General features: G+C 39.3%; 1 protein-coding gene across 5 annotated transcripts in view; it reads left to right on the top strand.

The window, feature by feature from the left end:
- The first annotated feature begins 1,150 nt into the window (after positions 1 to 1,150).
- The window catches only part of Pi3K21B (phosphatidylinositol 3-kinase regulatory subunit alpha), a 519,263-nt gene continuing 502,170 nt past the window's right edge, over positions 1,151 to 18,243 (top strand). For 2 of the 5 annotated variants that reach the window (XM_090372928.1, XM_090372924.1), the window contains exon 1: positions 1,174 to 1,265. The gene's annotated coding sequence lies outside the window, so the exon portion shown is untranslated. Of the gene's footprint in view, positions 1,266 to 1,710; positions 1,740 to 4,625; positions 4,706 to 18,243 lie in introns of those variants that run through there. The other 3 variants (XM_090372927.1, XM_090372925.1, XM_090372926.1) reach the window with 3 other exon arrangements.

The following is an 18,243-nucleotide window of genomic DNA, read 5'->3' as shown; positions in this document are numbered from 1 at the left end:
GAGACTAGGCACCTGCGAGGTGATCTGATTGAGGTATAGAAAGCCTTGAATGGTTTGAGCATGCTCAATGCTGATGGAATGCTTCCTCTTGCTCAGAATAATCGCCTGAGAGGGCATAAATTCAAATTGAGGAAAGACAGTTGTATGATAGATGTGCGGAAGTTTGCCTTTAGCCAGCGGGTGGTTGATTGCTGGAACAAACTTCCATCTGTCGTTGTAGAAGTTGATAGCTTAAATAGATTCAAGGCAGAACTAAACAGACATTTTGACCAGATGGATGAGTGAAGTGAGAAGGATGTGTGTGTGTGTGTGTGTGTGTGTGTGTGTGGTTAATGCTATATAAGCTTGCTTTCTTGCTGTTATTTGTTATTTAGTTTTTAGGAGCATTAGCAACTAAGGCCATATTGCTCCGGGAATATGCGGTGGTCATTTCCTGACCTTTCCGCATCCTCCGTATTTGGTGGTCACGGGCTCGAACCCTGGTCTAATCAAGAAGCGTGTGCTACGCACTGCTGCTCCTGCCCACCTGGCTACGGAGGCGCCACTTTCTTGCATCATGTGGCTTTGCTAATGCTAAATGCAGTACCTTGCATTTGTGAAACTTCAACTGCCATTTCTGAGCCTATTTTCCTAAACTTTATATCTTATTGCATAGCTTACCATGATTACTGTCATTAACCACCCTGCTAATCTTTGTATCATCTGCAAACTTAGACATTACGTGTGATATACTTTCATCAATATCAATAAGAAATATAGAAAACAACAATGGGTCTAGCCCTGAAGCCTTTGGGCACTCCACTAATATTAACATTAATCCCTAAAGAGCAATGTCCCTTAACAACCACTCCATTTATAACCATATATGCCAGAAGTTGTATGCAGTGTCCCCATACGGTTAACGATATCATTATAACTCAATGGGGACAATATTTGATATTACATTTTTTTTTTCAAACATATGTTTTTTCATCTTATATCACGATGCATGTTGGAGGATGGCTTATATATTTTGTAATTATTAAATGTTATTCAGTTTCAAAAATTATAAATATTTTTGGCTTGCTGTGCTTTTCAAGTACATATTATTTAGTTCTACGATCAAAGTTGCGTATAAGGTTTGTTGGTTTACAATAAATTGTGCAGTTATGGCACCTCGCATCAGTTTAAATGTGACTTGTAGTAACTAATTCTTAATGCATTATCGAACGTGGAGTGATATTCATATTTTAGTCAAGAAGAGCATTGAAAGTAAGGCTGCATTTGTAAGTTCATGATATATATTATCTTTTTGTCGTTTTTGATACTTTATATGTGAATAATGGCAGGGTCACAGGTGGGTGGTGGTAGATAAGCTTCGATATATGAGTGTTTTTAGGCCTATGTTGGCATCTGTGGTGCGATCAAAAGGTGAGCACTTCTAATGTGGCAAACTTAAGTAAATTGCGGGGGTTCACTAAATAGAATTAGAGAAGCATTTTGCTTTGTGTTAATAAAAAACAATTTAATGAAAGTAGAAAATTTTAATTATAACATAACCCTACGTTATGATCTCTTTTATGTGATTTTCAACTGAGATAAGTTAAAGTGCGAAAACCTGAAAAAAAAAAAAAAATGACCGCCTACTAACCTGCATTCTGCCATTCATAGTCCATTTGTAGTAGAAGCTTATTTGTAGAAGTTTAGTTCCCCCCCAATTTTCTAATCTCGGTCGAAGATCGCGAAAACTGGATTGTAATGTAAAGTTGTGAGAATAAAAAAAAAAAAAAAACATGCAGCGAAATGTACCTACAGGATGTGATTCAGGGTAGATTTTGTATTGTCTCACCATTCATTTATTTTCTTCTAATTCCACAAAAATACGTATGCTAAGATTAGGGTGTATATGGAAAGTGTTTTTCAGTTATATGATCAAATTGTGACTAGGTTGTTTGCAAACAGAAACGTATTTGATATTGGAGCAGTCTCTTACGAACCCACTCAGGGTGCCTTCCTTGATGTTAAGAATACAGTAATGTATGTAATTCACAGACTGAACACTAGTTTATTTATAGTATTTGCAGTAATAGCTAAATGAAAAAATAAACAAAAAATAATAAAATTACTGATGCTTAACAGAAATAATTTAATTAATATTTTTAGATGACTTCCGAAACATCATTCATTATTGTTTGCAAATGTTCCCTAACTTATTGAAAAATTATTTTGCACATACATTCACCAATTAAATTTTTAGGGATGTGGATACTAGAAGTATTCCTAATTGTAACTGGAAGTTAAATAATTTTAGGTCAATGGAAAGGAAGCTAAAAGAGAAATTATAAAAGCAGATAATGCACCTGGGGCTAGTGGAATCTTTGCAATTATAATAAAAGAATGAACAAAAGAGGTGAGCAAACATTTAGTGACAGTTATGAAAGCACCTTAGATTCATTACATATCCCTACAGATTGGAAGTGTGCAAATGTCTTTCCTGTTCATAAAGGGTGGATGAAGACCAACTGATTATTCTACCAACAGCGAAATTCTAAATGGGAAGCATAACAACTAAGAAATACTGTTCAAGGTTTAGGCTTAAATTGACATCAGATGAACTAATGAGACTCATGGCATAGAATAAAATTTTTTTTTTTTTTTTTTTTTGGATGATGCTGCATATGCTTGCTTTCTTGCATCATATGCCTTTACTAATTATTCCATTGTATAAAGCGATGGTCAGGCCACACCTAGAGTACTGTATACAGGTCTGGAGGCCTCATTTCAAGAAGGATGTAGAGCTGCTGGAACGAGTACAGAGAAGGGCAACAAGATTAGTGAATGGAACAAAGGGGTGCTCTTACGAAGAAAGGCTTAAGTTTTGCAAATTACAGTGTCTGGAGACTAGGCACCAGCGAGGTGATCTGATAGAGGTGTATAAAGCCTTGAATGGTTTAAGCATGCTCAATGCTGATGGGATTCTTCCTCTAGCTCAGAATAATCACCTGAGAGGGCATAAATTCAAATTGAGGAAAGACAGATGTAGGATAGACGTGCGGAAATTTGCCTTTAGCCAGCGGGTGGTTGGTTGGTGGAACAGACTTCCATCCCTTGTGGTGGAGGTTGATAGCCTAAATAAGTTTAAGGCTCAGCTGGACAGGTATTTTGAACGAACAGAGGGGTGAAGTGGAAGTGGTTTTTTTTTTTTTTTTTTTTTGGCTGATGCTGCATAAGCTTGCTTTCTTGCATCAAATGCCTCTACTAATGCTAATGCTAAACTGAATGAGCATTTTGAGACTACATTTATACATGAGGAATTATGTAGGGAAGTGGAGGACAGAAGCCTATTAAACTCTAACAGGGAGTTAAATGATTTTGTAATAACTGAGAGCAAAGTTGAGCAGAAATTGTTGAAGTTAAACATAATAAAGACCCCTGGGCTGGATTGAATCTATTCAGTTTTATTAAAGGAGGCAGCAAAGGAAGTAAGCAAACCCTTAGCCATAATTATGGGAGCATCCTTGCACTCAGGGGAGGTCCCCACAGACTGGAGATGTTACAAATATATCCCCAATTCACAAAGGGGATCAAAGGGTGACACGAGTAATTTCAGACTTAATTTAACTTCTGTTCCAGGAAAAATAATGTAGTCACTGGTTAAAGAAGCATTGCAGGATCATCTAGATATGACTGTCATAATGCATGAGACACAGCATGAGTTTGTTAAGGGGAAGTCTTATCTGACCAATTTGATTGGATACTATGATCTGGTCACAAAGGAACTGGATGCAAAAAAAAATTTTGATATCACATGCTTGTATTTCAGGAAAGCTTTTGATACTGTTGCACATGAAGACTACTGTACAAATTGGAGCAGTATGGCATTAAAGACAAGTTGCAGGTATGGATAAAGGGATGGTTGAGTGTGAGAAGACAGAGAGTGGTAATCAATGGATGCTGCTCTTTGTGGACTAATGTTATTAGTGGTGACCTCCCACTATGAGACTTGATGGGGAGTCAATCAAAATTACAAGATCTTATAAATACCTTGGTTTATTTTTCGATGTTTGTATTAACTTGCCAAATATGTTTTGGCAAGCCAAATATGTTTTATAGAATTGTGACTAGCAATTAAAATTGTGACTAGCAAAATCATCAGAATTACTAGGGCTGTGTGGGGTATTAAACCCTCCACACTTAAAATATCATTCATGTATGTTTATACCCATTGTTTGTTATGCTGCTGGAGCTTGGGGCTCCAGGGTTAATTATTGTACGGTCAAAAAATATCTTGTTCAAGCACAGTGTTTTTTCTTGCTAGCTGTAAGTCGATCATGTATAACAGTGTCTACTGCTGCATTGCAGGTCCTATGTCATATAGTTACCATTCATTTTTAAGTAATTCTGAAATATTTACTATATCATCATCGAAAAGCTCTCCTTGCTAGTGTAGGTAATTATACTTATAATTTGGAGCTGCAGAAGAAAGAGGATATTAAAAGACTTCGAATTGTTGTTATTAAATGGCAGAATTCATTGATTGACTCTAATCTTGGTAGAATCATCAATAGATTTCTTCCTGTGTTCTCTGAATATGAAAACAAGCTTGGCTGGTTTAACCCAGGTCTTTTTGTAACCTTTCTAATTACAGGTCATGGGACCCTGAATTATAAATCATATTCATTGGGTTCGGCTAACTTTCCTCTGTCATTGTGATGCTCCTGAAATGGTAGGGCACCTCATTTTCAACTATTTAACTTTTGTGATATTAAGAATGAATTGCATTTGTTAACAAGTATCAATGCCTAATGATGTTCCAAGATTTATTGTTTGTAGAGAAAACTTCGTGGCATTTTCTGACTTTGCAGAGAAATTGTTCAATTGTAGGAAAATGGTTATTGAATATACGAAATCATAATAATAACTAAACCTAAGTTATTGATAATTAGCACATTGGTGTAATGACATTTTGTCTTTCACTCTGTGCCTTTTGCAACTGTGTGTACAGCCTCCGTAGCCGAGTGGGCAGGAGCGGGAGTGCAGTAGCACACGCTCTTTGAGTAGACCGGGGTTCAAGCCCCTGACTGCTGAATACATTCGATCTGCCAACCCGCACTGGACCAGCGTGGCAGATTATGGTCCATTTCTCTCAGCATGAATTGTTGAGGAGGCTTCCATCCTGCAGTGGGTTGATAATGGCTGCACTTTACTTTTTTACTGTTTTGGTGTAGAACTTTCTGTTTGCGGATTGTTGAAATGATGGAGCTTTGTTACGACTAGATTGCAGACTTGGTTGTGGAGTTTGTTGTTGGTGATATTCACTCCGCTGAGTATTAATCATGCTTGTATAAATGTAAATAGTTTTTTGTATTTGGTACATACAGTTTTTTCTTTTTTTTTTAAATGGCTAATTGGTGTACTGGTAAGCTAGTTTGGGCCTGCTGTGGTAGTGGTACTACTTTGTAAACTTAAGTGTGACATGCCTATGTAAATAATTATTTGATGGGTTGCCGACCGGGCTAGCCGAGTGGGTAAAGTACCTGCCCGGCAACCCAAAGGTCTTGGGTTCGATTCCCGCCTCGGGCTTGGATCAAAGTACTGCAAAAACCTTGGGAGGTGCAATATGGCCACAGAAGCCGATGCGCCAATAACTACCAAATCAAAAAAAAAAAAAAAAAAAAATTTGATGGGTTCTCTGCCTTGCTCTTTAAACTTTCTTTCCTAACTTCATTTTTCAGGTATGTCTTCTTCTTCCCCTTCTATTTGCCTTCCCTCCCCTCCCCTCCTATCTCCCTAACTAAACCTTCTATTTCCTATATTCCTTTCAGTTCAAAATTTGGGGCTGCCAGATTTGCATGATATCTCAGGTAGAAATTAGACCCTGGCGCAGCTCCCCGTAACCAAGATTGGGAGTCAGGACCTGGTGTCCATGGCCTCCAGGCAGCAGTCGCCTGGTGCCAGCACTCAACATAACAACACACTTACATACTTACATTTTCAGGCCTTGGCTTTTTGCCTTTTCAGATGCTACAGTGGTATATAGGGAAATCCTGGAGACCACAATTAAACAAATATACCTTGACCTTGCCCCCTAGGGTTCGGTGTTTTGCCCATTGTTGTTTTGGAATATTTATCAGTGATATTGATGAAGGTATATCAGGCTTAATGTCCAAGTTTGCAGATGATACAAAGGTAGGCAGTTGTAAATTATAGCAGTGGCAGTATGCTACTACAACAGGACCTAGAAAAGTTGGGCATATGCACTGAGAAGTGGCAACTGAAGTTTAACATTGACAAATGCAAATTACTGCATATGGGTAGCAGTAACTCCAGAGAAATGTACCAACTCTGTGGTACTACACTGAGGGTGGTAGAAAATGAAGAAGACTTGGGAGTAATTGTCCAGTCACATATGAAGTTTTCTGAACAGTGCAAGACAGGCTGCCAGAGCAGGTTATGGGGGGTCTTGTCAATGATATGCAGGAATTTTGCTAGTAGGGAAAAGGAGGTGATTATCCCTTTGTATAAGGCAATGGTCAGGCCACACCTTGAGTACTGCGGACAGGTCTGGAGGCCTGGATGAATGTAGAGTTTCTAGAATGAGTACAGAGAACGGCAACAAGATTGGTGAGGGGGACGAAGAAATCTTCTTACCAAGAAATGCTTAAGTTCTGCAAATTGCACATCTGGAGACTAGGCACTTGCGAGGTGATCTTATTGAGGTGTATAAGGCCTTAAAATTGAAATTCAGGAAAGACAGTTGTAGGATAGATTTGTGGAAATTTTCCTATTGCCAGCGGGTAGTTGATTGCTGGAACAAATTTCCATCTGTCTTTATGGAAGGTGTTAGCTTAAATAAATTCAAGGAAAAACTAGACAAAGTTTTGTAGTGAATGGATGGATGAAATGGGAAGTTTTTTTTTTTTTTTGTCTGTCACTCTATTAAGCATGCTTTCTTGCATCATATGCTAATGCTAACTTGGACATTAAGCTGGTATACCTTCATCAGTATCATTGATAAATATAGAAAACAACAGTGAGCCCAACACTGAATTCTGGTGACTCCACTAATAATATTAGTCCACGAAGAGCTGTCAGTTAATTACCACTCTGTTTTCTCCCATTCAACCATCCCTGTATCCATAGCAGCAACATTCCCTTAGTGCAGCACTCCTTCAATTTGTACAGCAGTTTTCCATGTGCTCAAAAGTATGAAAAGCTTTCAGAAATCCATGTATATGATATCAAAATTATTTTTTGCATCCAGTTTCTTTGAGACCACATTGTAATATCCAAGCAATTGGTTAGATAAGGCTTCCCTTTAACAGACCCATGCTGTGTCTGAAATATAACTGCAGTCTTGTCTAGATGATCATGCAATGCTTCTTTAACCAGTGACTCCATTATTTTCCCTGGAACAAAAGTTAAACTAATGGGTCTATAATTACTTGTCACCCTTTAATCCGCCTTACTAAATTGGGAATACATTTCCACATCTCCAGTCCATGGGGACCTCCACTGAATCCAAGAATGCTCTCATAATCATGACTAGGGGTTTAATTATTTCCTTTGCTGCCTCCTTTAATATAATTGGATAGATTCCATCCACCCCAGGTGCTTTCTTATTTTTAACTTCACCAATTTCTCCTCCACTTTGCTCTTGGTTATTACAAAATCATTTAGTTCCCAGTTAGTTTTAGTTAATCATTTAGTTTGAAAAACTTCTGGCCTCCACTTCAAACAGAATTCCTCGTGTGTGAATGTAGATGATGCAAAATACTCATTGTTTGTTAGCTACAAGAGCAGAATCGGTGCCTCCATATCCAGGTGGGCAGCAGCAGCAGTGCGTAGCACACGCTTCTTGATTAGACCGGGGTTACAGCCCTTGACCACCAAATACGGAGGATGCAGAAAGGTCAGGGAATGACCACCGCATGTCCTTGGATTGCTAATGCTCCTAAAAACCAAATAACAACAAACATAACACAAGAGCAAAATCATCAACAGCCGAACCATCAGTATCGAGTGGATCAATCTGATTCATTCCCTTCCTTCTAGAGTTTACATAAGTAAAGAAGTCTTTGCCTTCCATTCTTTGTTGAGGATTTCTCGTAATCTGCCTTAGCTTGCCTAACCTCCTTTGTGATTTGATTACAGACTAGTTTATATCTGCCATAGGCTTCTGTGTCGCATGATAATTTATTTGCATCCTATGCATTTTTCTTCTATGCCATGAGTCTCATTAGTACATCTGACATCCATTTAGGCCTAAACCTTGAACAGTATTTCTTAGTTGGTATGAAAAGCCTAATTGCGTCCAAGATTTATGCCTTGAGTGCTTCCCATTTAGAATTTGCTGTTGGTAACATCATCAGTTGGTCCCACTGTAGAATTTAAAAACTGTCTGAGACCATTGTAGGTACCTTTACAACAATAAAATCCCTTCCCTTTACTCTTGATGGTAGTTACATCTTTAAGTAAATCCCACATCAGTATACTGTGATCACTGCCACCAAGTGGTTCCTCTATCTTTTGATTCTTGATGCATGAATAATCGTTGCCGATAATCAGATCAAGAGTATTACTCTGTCTATTTGCCTCTTGAACATGCTGCTGTATAAAATAATCATCCGATAAATCCACAAAAGTCTTTATAGTGTGCAAGTGACCAAACCACAAATTCCTTTCAATATCTGGGATTGTAGAGTAGTTTATATCTACTGTAATCTTCTGTGTCACTGGATAATTTATGTTCATTCGTATATTTTTCTTATCTGCTACCAGTCTCATTAGTTTATCTGATATCTATTTCGGTTTAAGTCTTGAATAGTATTTCTTAGTTGGTATGAAATTACTGAGTAGCTTTTATTTCTTCCTTGAATGCTTTCCATTTAGAATTTGTTGTTGGGAACATGATCAAGTTGGTCCCACTGTACTGAATTTTAAAACTGTTTGAGGCCACTGTAGTGAACTTTACAAAAGCAAAAGTCCTTCTCTTTACCCTTGATTATAGTTACATCTATAAGTAAATTCAAAATCATTATATTTTGATCACTGCCACCTGGTGGTTCTTTTATGTGTAGGTTTTTAATGCATCAGTAATCACTCTTGATAATCAGATCAAGAGTATTACTCCCTCTTGTTGCCTCTCTAACATGCTGATTTAGAAAACAGTCAGTAAATAAATGCACTAAAGTCTCGCTTGTCTGTGAATGACCAACGTACAAGTTTCAGTCAATATGTGGAAAGTTAAAATCTTCCATTATAAGAGAATATGATTTACTGTCCCACTCGACTTGTCTGTGTAGTTTTTTGTCTATACTCATCACAGTAATTAGGCTAACTGACAATTCTGTAATTTTTGTTTTTCCAGTGCTTATGTCATACCAAAGTGACTCACCATTGTACAGGACACCCATATCAACTGGATGCACTTTGTTAGATATATATAACTCCAGGGGCTCACATCTGGTGAGTATGGGCTTGGCACACCCAGGGTCCTGAGCTGGGTATCATTATTCTTCTCTTCTTTGGTGATTCCCTTTTATTTCTCTCTCTCTGTCTCGCTCTCAAGGTAGTTCAGAAATTTTTTTTTTGGCTGGTGTGGTATAAGCCTCAGACTTCCTTGCACCATATGGCAGGTTTTGGCGCATTATAACTTTAGCCGCTAGTGCGCCAATAAAACCCAAGCAACAACAACAACAACAACAGCACCATATGGCATAATAATAATATATAATTTTTAACTAAGAACATTGCCCCTCCCCATTCTTATCCCACTGCCCTTTCTTTACATATCAGTACAGGTCACTGTTGAACAAAAGCCGAGAATTAGGGTTGAATTTGAAAGTGTCTGCAATTCTGCCCAGACACAATAGGAGGGAGTATATGATGAGAGCTTTGTCGATCAATTCGGCCCTGGAACGATTGTGCAAGGCTCAAGGGGTAGAATTTTTTTCAGCCTGGACTGTACTTGTTAACAGGAGAGATTGCTTCTACAGGGATGGGATACACTTAAATAGAAAGGGTGCAAGAATATTTGCTGATGCTATCAAGGCAGTGTTAGGTGGGTCGGAAAACTGCTAGCTTGGGGGGAGACAAAGACCAATAGATTGACAGTAGCCACTGGCAGAGGTGAAAGAGATTCTTGCACTGCTTCTATTAGAATGAGCAGAAGCCTGAAAAACAAGATGCATGGTATTTCAGAGACTGCTGGGAGCCATTGCGGTACAAGTAAACACATGGGTTGTGTTAGGGTAGCTAAGAATAGAAACAGGTGCAGGTATACTTGCGTGTACACCAATGCTAGGAGTTTAGTAAATATATTTGATGAATTTGAGGTATTGCTCAAAACATCAAAGGCAGATATTGTTGGGATATCAGAGACGTGGTGTCACACAGATATAAGGGATGCAGAACTGCAATTTGGGGAGTACAGCGTCTACAGAAAGGATAGACAGGATAGGAAGGGGGGAGGGGTTATGCTATTAGTTAAGAAACACATAAAAACCAAGGAAGTGAAGCCAGTCGACATCGCTGGACAGTGCAGTGTTGAGTCAGTTTGGGGTGACATAAGCATTGGGAGATCAAAATTGAGAGTAGGAGTGTACTATAGGCCTAATGACTCTGATGAGTATAATAAGGAACTGTACAGGGAAATAGAGTGGGCCAGTAAATCAGAGAGTCTTATAATGGGAGATTTTAATTTCCCTGATATTGACTGGAATTTGGGGGCTGGTTACTCACACACTAGCAGGGCTTTTGTGGATTTATTGGATGATTGTTTTCTACATCAGCATGTTCGGGAGGCAACTAGAGGGAGTAATACTCTTGATTTGATTATCAGCAGTGATTCTTCATACATTAAGAATCTGCAGATAAATGAACGACTAGGTGGCAGTGATCACAGTGTGCTGAAGTGGGATTTACTGAAAGAGGTAACTACCATTAGGGGTAAAGGGAAGGGTTATTGCTTCCGTAAAGGCGACTACGATGGACTGAGACAGTATTTAAATTCTATACAGTGGGACCAACTGATGATGTTACCAACAGCAAATTCAAAATGGGAAGCATTCAAAGAACTTATCTTGGAAGCTACTAGGCTTTACATACCAACTAAGAAATATTGTTCAAGGTTTAGGCCAAAATGGATGTCAGATGAACTAATGAGGCATATGGCAGAGAAGAAAAATGAATGGGATACTTACAAATTAACACATGACACAGAAGCCTATGATAGATACAAGTTGATATGCAACCAAGTTACAAAGGAGGTTAGGCAGGCGAAGGCAGATTACGAGAAATCCTTGGCAAGGGATGCAAAGAAAAACAGCAAAGAGTTCTTTACTTATGTAAACTCTAGAAGGAAGGTGATGAATCAGATTGGTCCACTTGATATTGATGGGTCAACTGTTGATGATCCTGCTCAGGTAGCTAACAAACTAAGTGAATATTTTGCATCGACATTCACACATGAGGAGTTATTCAGCAAGGGGAATGCCAGAGGTGTATTCAACTCTAGCAGTAAGCTACAGAATCTTGAAATAACTGGGAGTAAAGTGGAGGAGAAACTGTTGAAGATAAACACAAGAAAGGCACCCGGGGTGGATGGGATCTATCCAGTTATATTAAAGGAGGCAGCAAAGGAAGTAAGCAAACCCTTAGCCATAATTATGAGAGCTTCCTTGGACTCAGGGGAGGTACCCATAGACTGGAAATGTGCAAATGTGACCCCAATTCACAAAGGAGGATCAAAGGTTGACAAGTAATTATAGACCTGTGAGCTTAACTTCTGTTCCAGGAAAATTAATGGAGGCACTGGTTAAAGAAGCATTGCAGGATCATTTAGACAAGACTTCAGTTTTAGCTCAGACACAGCATGGTTTTGTTAAGGGGAAGTCTTGCCTGACCAACTTGATTGGATACTATGATGCAGTCACAAAAGAACTGGATGCAGGGAATAACTTTGATATTATATACTTGGATCTTAGAAAGGCTTTTGATACTGTTGCACATGGAAGACTGCTACACAAATTGGAGCAGTGTGACATTGGAGGCAAATTGCTGCTATGGATAAAGGGGTGGTTGAGGGGGAGAAGACAGAGAGTGGTAATCAATGGACACTGCTCATCGTGGACTAATGTTATTAGTGGAGTCCCTCAGGGCTCAGTGTTGGGTCCATTATTGTTTTCTGTATTTATAAATGATATTGATGATGGTATATCAAGCTTAATGTCCAAGTTTGCAGATGATACAAAGGTTGGCAGGGTTGTCAAGGACACTACTGACACTATGCTGCTGCAACAGGATCTGGAAAGGTTGAGCAGATGGGCTGAGAGGTGGCAAATGAAGTTTAACATTGACAAATGTAAAGTACTACACATGGGAAACAGCAACCCCAGAGCAACGTATCAACTCTGTGGTCCTACACTGACAGTGGTAGAGAATGAAAGGGACTTGGGGGTGGTTGTGCAGGCAGATATGAAGTTCTCTGAGCAGTGCAGACGGGCTGCAAGAGTAGCTCATGGAGTATTGTCAATGATATACAGGAATTTTTCCAGCAGGGATAAGGTGGTGATTATTCCATTGTATAAGGCAATGGTCAGGCCACACCTAGAGTACTGTATACAGGTCTGGAGGCCTCATTTCAAGAAGGATGTAGAGCTGCTGGAACGAGTACAGAGAAGGGCAACAAGATTAGTGAATGGAACAAAGGGGTGCTCTTACGAAGAAAGGCTTAAGTTTTGCAAATTACAGTGTCTGGAGACTAGGCACCAGCGAGGTGATCTGATAGAGGTGTATAAAGCCTTGAATGGTTTAAGCATGCTCAATGCTGATGGGATTCTTCCTCTAGCTGAGAAAAATCACCTGAGAGGGCATAAATTCAAATTGAGGAAAGACAGATGTAGGATAGACGTGCGGAAATTTGCCTTTAGCCAGCGGGTGGTTGGTTGGTGGAACAGACTGCCATCCCTTGTGGTGGAGGTTGATAGCCTAAATAAGTTTAAGGTTCAGCTGGACAGGTATTTTGAACGAACAGAGGGGTGAAGTGGAAGTGGTTATTTTTTATTTATTTATTTTTTTTTTTTGGCTGATGCTGCATAAGCTTGCTTTCTTGCATTAAATGCCTCTACTAATGCTAATGCTAAAAATTTTGAACGAACAAAGGGGTGAAGTGGAAGTGGGTTTTTTTTTTTTTGCTGATGCTGCATAAGCTTGCTTTCTTGCATCAAATGCCTCTACTAATGCTAATGCTAATATTCTACTCCCCATACTAAAATTTTGCAACCGTTATGATTGACACCACATCTCCAGTATCCCTACAATGTCTGCATTTGATGACTTAATGAGTGATTCAAATTCATCAAATTTATTTACTATTCTGTTAGCAGTAGTGTACATGCAAGTTAGTTACTGTAATGCAGCCATCTGCTTTTTCTGTGATGACTCACCGTTGGAGTTGAAATCCCCGACACCTTGCTTTCCAGGCGCCTGCATTTTTTAGTAGAAATAGTACACAAATAACTTTCTGATTAATTCCAAATAACTTTCTGTGATTTTTTGATTAATCTGGTGTATTTATTCTTTACATGGCCTTGTAATTGCATGAAAGTATTGGTAAGGGTATCATATCCACGTGTTACAAGTTGCAGCTCTGCAGAACGAGAAGTTTTTTAGCCATATTTAGCCGCTTTATTGACCAATTGATACATCAAATTATTTTCTATAAGTAGCTTATAGACCTAGTCAGGATCGTTAGTTTATTCTGAATTGAGACAGCGAGATTTGGAAGTTAATTAATATTTAAGTGTCTGCAGAGTTACCGTTCATAACTTGCGCCATTGTTATACGATACAGCGTTATATCCCGAACTAGATAGCGTTAGTATAGTATATAATATAATGTTTTCAATTAATCAGCAAAATCTATTAAATTTGTTAAACTTTGTTGTCAATTAAATTGTACTTTTAACTAAATACATATAAGGACTTAGATTACAAAATGTAACATAATTAATTAATACATAACTTGATACGGAAGTTATATAAACGGAACTCGTAGATATTTGATACTGAAAATATATATAGCGTTATAACTGTGTTGGGATACAAGTTTAGGGTTATAATTTTGTATTGAAATTTAATTGAAATTAAATCAAAATCACGACTCAGACCAGAGCAGCAAAGCAAAAGGCTCAAGCCAATGGGAGTGCTGTGGCTCAGAGGAGAACTGAGGGGGGCAGTTGACCTCTGAATCACAGCCTTTTAAAATGCACTGCTTGCATGATGTTTGTGGAGCAATCGGGTACGGGACATGATATTGCCATGTGGGCTGTCTTTGTGTGTGCACGGTACAAGGAGTGTAATGAAATTAGGCGACAACTCAGCGTTGTTATGGGCTTATATGAGAGCTTGAAGGACAGGGTGGATGCCCTCGAAGGATCTAAATTGAGGGGCTCATCAAGCTCTCAGCTGCCCACATCAACGCCAGAGCTTGCACTTGGTCATCACACAACACAGCGGCAACCCCCAAGGCAGTATGCGCTGGTCCCACAGGAACTAGTAGTTGTTGGTGACTCTGTTGTCAGGGGAAACGGGGAACATCTTTGTAAAAAGGATAGGTGGAACAGGACCAGGGTATGTCTGCCAGGAGCAAAGGTTGATGACGTTGTGAGCGGATATCATCTTTTAAGGGCACAAAAGGTGATATAGTTGTACTAAGAGTAGGAGACCGGCAGAATTACTTAACAAGTACAGATCACTGTTGAAAAAAAGCCATGAATTAGGGTTGAATTTGAAAGTGGCTGCAATTCTGCCCAGACACGATAGGAGGGAGTATATGATGAGAGCCTTGTCGATTAATTCAGCCCTGGAAAGATTGTGCGAGGCTCAAGGGGTAGAATTTTTTTCAGCCTGGTCTGTACTTGTTAACAGAAGGGACTGCTTTTACAGGGATGGGATACACTTAAATAGAAAGGGTGCAAGAATATTTGCTGATGCTATCGAGGCAGTGCTGGTGGGTCGGAAAACTGCTAGCCTGGGGGGATACAAGGACTAATAGATTAACAGTAGCCACTGGCAGAGGTGAAACTGATTCTTGCACTGCTTCTATTGGAATGAGCAGAAGCCTGGAAAACAAGATGCAGGATATTTCAGAGACTGCTGGGAGTCATTGCGGAACAAGTAAACACATGGGTTGTGTTAGGGTAGCTAAGAAAAAGAACAGGTGCATGTATACTTGCGTGAACACCAATGCTAGGAGTTTGGTAAATAAATTTGATGAATTTGAGGTATTGCTCAAAGCATCAAAGGCAGATATTGTTGGGATATCGGAGACGTGGTGTCACACAGATATAAGGAATGCAGAACTGGAATTTGGGGAGAACAACGTCTACAGAAAGGATAGGAAGGATTATGCTATTAGTTAAGGAACACATAAAATGCAAGGAAGTGAAGCCATTCGACATCGCTGGACGGTGCAGTGTCGAGTCAGTTTGGTATGAGATAAGCATTGGGAGATCAAAATTGAGAGTAGGAGTGTGCTATAGGCCTAATGACTGTGATGAGTATAATAAGAAACTGTACAGGGAAATAGAGTGGGCCAGTAAATCAGAGAGTCTTATAATGGGGGATTTTAATTTCCCATATATTGACTGGAATTTGTAGGTTGGTCACTCATACACTAGCAAGGCTTTTGTGGATTTATTGGATGATTGTTTTCTACAACAGCATGTTCAGGAGGCAACTAGAGGGAGTAATACTCTTGATTTGATTATCAGTAGTGATTCTTCACGCATGAAGAATCTGCAGATAGAGGAACCACTAGGCGGCAGTGATCACAGTGTGCTGAAGTGGGATTTACTCAAAGAGGTAACTACCATCAGGGGTAAAGGGAATGGTTATTGCTTTTGTAAAGGCGACTACGATGGTCTGAGACTGTATTTAAATTTTATACAGTGGGACCAACTGATGATGTTACCAACAGCAAATTCAAACTGGGAAGCATTGAAAGAACTTATCTTGGAAGCTACTAGGCTTTACATACCAACTAAGAAATATTGTTCAAGGTTTAGGCCTAAATGGATGTCAGATGAACTAATGAGACATATGTCAGAGAATAAAAATGCATGGGATACATATAAATTAACACATGACACAGAAGCCTATGATAGATATAAGTTGATCTGTAACCAAGTTACAAAGGAGGTTAGGCAGGCGAAGGCAGATTACGAGAAAACTTTGACAAGGGATGCAAAGAAAAACAGCAAAGAGTTCTTTACTTATGTAAACTCTAGAAGTAAGGGGATGAATCAGATTGGTCCACTTGATATCGATGGTTCAACTGTTGATGATCCTGCTCAGGTAGCTAACAAACTAAATCAATATTTTGCATCGACATTCACACGAGGAGTTATTCAGCGAGGGGAATGCCTGAGGTGTATTCAACTCTGGCAGTAAACTAGATAATCTTGTAATAACTGAGAGTAAAGTGGAGGAGAAATTGTTGAAGATAAAGACAAGAAAGGCACCTGGGGTGGATGGGATTTATCCAGTTATATTAAAGGAGGCAGCAAAGGAAGTAAGCAAACCCTTAGCCATAATCACGAGAGCTTCCTTGGACTCAGGGGAGGTATCCATAGATTGGAGATGTGCAAATGTGACCCCAATTCACAAAGGAGGATCAAAGGCTACACAAGTAATTATAGACCTGTGAGTTTAACTTCTGTTCCAAGACTTCATTTATAGCTCGGACACAGCATGGTTTTGTTAAGGGGAAGTCTTGCCTGACCAATTTGATTTTTTTTTTTTTTTTTTTTTTTAATGAGAACCCCAAACACGAGAGGTATAGTACTTAGTACCGTGCTTGGGTTGGAGGTTGAGAAGACGAAAGAAGATATTTGTTGATTCTGGACTTGAACTTCTGTAGATTGTAATTTTCAGGAAATACGTATGAAGGAAGGTTGTTCCAGAAAACGGCAGTTGAATGAATAAATGAGGAAGATGAAAAGTTGGTTCTGTGGGTTTGAAGTTGGACAGTAAATGAATGTTGGCTGGTGGCGGCACGTGTTCGGACTGTTTTGAAAGAGAGAGCGGGAATTATAGAAGCCAATTCAGAAGAACAGTGCCCATGGAAGTATCTGTAGAAGAGGCATGCAGCAGAAACAGTGCGTCTATGAGAAAGCGAGTGGAGAGACTCTGTTAGAGATGAATCATTAATTAACCTAACTGCCCTCTTCTGAATGGAATCAAGAAGCCTGAGAGGTTTTGGGGGCACCACCCCAGATGTGGGAACAATATTCCATGGCAGGGCGGATTTGCGATTTATACAGAGCGAGCAGCTGTTTGGGAGAAAAGTAACGCCGAGAGCGAAAGAGAAAACGAAGTTTTTTAGATGCAGAGGAAGCAATATTTGTAATGTGCTTGTGCCAAGAGAGATTAGAAGTCAGGGTAATCCCCAAAAGAGATATATCATTTTGCCTAGAAATCGGAGTGTCACTAAAGATAAGCATAGGAGCAGAAGAATCCTTTTTGTGAGATATAAGACAAGATGAGTTTTAGAAGGGTTGAAATCAACTAAGTTGTCTTTGCCCCACTGGAGAATTACCTGAAGATCGGCATTTAAGGAATTGGCAGCAGATTTTCGAGAACTTGAAGCTGATTGAGCTGGACAAGGTTTCTCAAAATGGAAAGTTGAATGCAATGTGCTATCATCGGCAAAACTATGGATTGGATTTCCAGTCAATGGAAGAAGGTCATTGATATACAAGAGGAAAAGAGTGGGGGAAAGAACTGAACCTTGGGGGACACCGGCATTAGTGGAGAAGTTAGAAGACAGAGAGCCATCTACCATCACCCTCAGTGAGCGATCAGAAAGAAAACTGGATAACCAATTACTAAAAACAGTTGGCAAACAATAAGATGGAAGCTTGTTTAGAAGACCTTTATGCCAAACACGATCAAAAGCCTTTGAGATGTCAAGAGCAACTACTTGTGTTTCACCGAACCTTTCCATTGAATTAGTCCATAAATGGGTAACATAAGCCAGAATATCACCAGTGGATCGACACTGACGGAATCCATACTGGCGATCGTTGATCAGACGGAAGGTTTCTAGGTAGTTTAAGAGTTGGCGGTTAATTGATTTCTCCATTACTTTAGAAAGAGTAGAAGTAATTGCAATGGGACGATAATTGGATGGGAGGGATTTGTCACCCTTTTTAGGAACTGTTGGCAATGGATATGAGCAAATTTCCAAGCAGAAGGAAAA

This window comes from Mastigoproctus giganteus, chromosome 4 (genome assembly GCF_048544385.1).
Source record: "Mastigoproctus giganteus isolate SK-2022 chromosome 4, ASM4854438v1, whole genome shotgun sequence".
Lineage (NCBI taxonomy): Eukaryota > Metazoa > Arthropoda > Arachnida > Uropygi > Thelyphonidae > Mastigoproctus > Mastigoproctus giganteus.
This window is presented reverse-complemented; position numbering and strand designations above follow the sequence as displayed.